The sequence below is a fragment of the Engystomops pustulosus genome, unplaced genomic scaffold, assembly GCF_040894005.1.
Source record: "Engystomops pustulosus unplaced genomic scaffold, aEngPut4.maternal MAT_SCAFFOLD_90, whole genome shotgun sequence".
Classification (NCBI taxonomy): domain Eukaryota; kingdom Metazoa; phylum Chordata; class Amphibia; order Anura; family Leptodactylidae; genus Engystomops; species Engystomops pustulosus.
This window is the reverse complement of record NW_027284977.1, coordinates 207161-210000: the sequence shown is the minus strand read 5'-3', so window position 1 is coordinate 210000 and position 2840 is coordinate 207161. Positions and strand designations below refer to the sequence as shown.

Genomic DNA, 2840 nt, shown 5'->3' with positions numbered 1-2840 from the left:
ATGCACGCCTTCCTGGAGGGCAGCGCTCTTGGGCACGTATTAGCTCTAGAATTGCCACAGTTATCCGAGTAGCACATCATCAATGCGGAACGATCAAAGGAACCATAACTGATTTAATGAGCCATTCGCAGTTTCACCGTAAAGAATAGTCAGTACTTAGACATGCATGGCTTAATCTTTAAAACAAGCATATACTACTGGCAGGATCAACCAGGTAGCCGAGCTCTGAGGGGTAGACTCTTGGAGTCAGGCTCCGTGAGCTAATGGGAACGCTCGTTGCTGCTGCTGCTACCGCAGCGCTTCTCCGCCGCCGGAGAAGACCTCGCAGACAACATTGGATGGAGCTTAGGGCAGGGGGGCAAGAAAGATGCTCTCGGTCCCTTCCAAGGACCCGAAAAAGCCTTCCCTTCCCCTCCCTCTCGCAGTCGCTGGCTTTCCCCACTCAGTTCAGCCAAGAAGTGGCGCTCGACTCTCACCTCCATCAGCACCTCCGAAGCTCGGACAGCTCCTGTAGGCTGCGCATAGAAGGAAAGCATTGGACGCTCAACTTCAGCACCTCGAGTGTCGGACGGCTCCACCACCACCTCTCCACACTGTTAAGCGAGAGAGACGATAGGAGCCGTCGCGACGTACCCATGCAGCGCCGCCCGCCAACGCAGAGAGGAGCGGAGGGGATCGGGCGCCAGGTCCGGGGGAAGGCTGGGAGGGAAGCTACGGCGCTGCTACCCAGCTTTCAACCCTGCGGGACCGGTGCTCCGCTCCTATCGCTCCGGCGAACAGGGTCCGCTACGCTTTCAACACCAGCGCCCGGCAGAGGGCTTGGAGAAGGCTCGCGCGGATCCTCGGTTCGGATCGCCTGGCTTCGCGGGAGCGGCCTTCGGCTAGGGCCGACGACGGCCGGACCGAGCAGATTTGGACCGGGGTGCGGGGCGAGTACCTGCCTCTCTCACGAAGGGAGTGTCACCGGTAAGAAGCCTCTTCCCACGTCTGCTTGCCGACTTACGCTCGCCCCGACGAGAGGCCCAACCGAAAGAGTGGAAAGGGGCAGAGATTTCCAGGGTCGCCCCACCAGGGATGCAATACCCCAGTGCAGACAGTCGGCCCTGCCCCGAACCTACTCGGTGGTTTGAAGGTTAACCTCTTGGGGAAAAGCAGCGATTCGCCTCGCGGTGCGTGCCTCCGCGGATCTAAACCCCCTCGATCGATGTGGGGCCAGAGGACCCCTTTTCCCCGTACGAAACTGTCAGCTCACCATGGGCTCGACGTCCGTGGGTCGGGGAGTTGAGCGCTTACGCGCGGCGGGACCTTATAACCTGCAGCGGCTGAGGAGCGAAGATTTCCAGGGTGGGCCCCCGGGGATGCCATACCCCGAGCAGCCTGTCGGCCCCGCTCCTAGCACGCTGGCAAGCAATGGAGTCTTCCCCGCGGCAGCCACCGCCCTCGCCCTAGCCTCGCCGTCGGTCGATGAAGAACGTCGTTCGCCCTCCTCTGGCTCGGGATTTGGAAACGGCCTGGCCTTCGCCTACTCCGTCGGGCAACTGCCTTCCGCCAGCCCCTTCCCTCGAATCCCCTTCTTCCATTTTAGACCCGATCAGGGGATTGGTCAGCCCAGCCCTGGGGTAAGAAGAGGGGTTGGGGTCGGTTCGGCTTCGGGTGCCCCGCTCGGCCAAAGTTTCCCCTCGCTTTGGAAGCACGCGAGGTCGCGGAGGGTGTCGGGGTTATTTTTTCGGCTCCCTGGCTTCGCGGGAGCGGCCTTCGGCTAGGGCCGAGGCCGTCCGGCCCGCGCAGATTTGGACCGGGGTCCGGGGCGAGTACCTGCCTCTCTCACGAAGGGAGTGTCACCGGTAAGAAGCCTCTTCCCACGTCTGCTTGCCGACTTACGCTCGCCCCGACGAGAGGCCCAACCGAAAGAGTGGAAAGGGGCAGAGATTTCCAGGGTCGCCCCACCAGGGATGCAATACCCCAGTGCAGACTGTCGGCCCTGCCCCGAACCTACTCGGTGGTTTGAAGGTTAACCTCTTGGGGAAAAGCAGCGATTCGCCTCGCGGTGCGTGCCTCCGCGGATCTAAACCCCCTCGATCGATGTGGGGCCAGAGGACCCCTTTTCCCCGTACGAAACGGCCGGCTCACCATGGGCTCGACATCCGTGGGTCGGAGAGTTGAGCGCTTACGCGCGGCGGGACCTTATAACCTGCAGCGGCTGAGGAGCGAAGATTTCCAGGGTGGGCCCCCGGGGATGCCATACCCCGAGCAGCCAGTCGGCCCCGCTCCTAGCGCGCTGACGAGCAATGGAGTCTTCCCCGCGGCAGCCACCGCCCTCGCCTCGCCGTCGGTCGATGAAGAGCCGAGTTCGCCCTCCTCTGCTCGGGACTCGGAAACGGCCTGGCCTTCGCCTACTCCGTCGGGCAACTGCCTTCCGCCAGCCCCTTCCCTCGAATCCCCTTCTTCCATTTTAGACCCGATCAGGGGATTGGTCAGCCCAGCCCTGGGGTAAGAAGAGGGGTTGGGGTCGGTTCGGCTTCCGGTGCCCCCGCTCGGCCAAAGGTCCCCTCGCTTTGGAAGCAGAGGGTGCCGGGGTTATTTTCGGCTTGACGCCTAGTCCGGTCCCTGCCGGTTCCCGTCGAGGCCCGCGGTCAAAACCAGCTCCCCGGCTGTCGGAGCCGGAGCCCCGCAGCCCGAGCGGACGCACCGAGTCCCTCATGTAAGGGATAGCCGCCCCTACGGAACGGCCCGGACTGGGACCAGGCACCCCCAGGCGCCGAAGGGGTGGGTCGGCCGTGTTGCCGAAGCTTAGCCGGCGCTGATGACCGCAGCCCCTAACGATGCCCACAGGCGGGGGA

The 2840-nt window shown here is 63.4% G+C and overlaps 1 non-coding gene across 1 annotated transcript in view; it reads right to left on the bottom strand.

Moving 5' to 3' along the window:
- Nucleotides 1–217, bottom strand: part of LOC140106935 (18S ribosomal RNA) — a 1884-nt gene extending 1667 nt beyond the window's left edge. The window contains exon 1 of the ribosomal RNA XR_011850910.1: nt 1–217. This exon is cut by the window's left edge and continues 1667 nt beyond it. This is a non-coding gene — a ribosomal RNA (18S ribosomal RNA).
- Between the last annotated feature and the right edge of the window lie 2623 nt (nt 218–2840).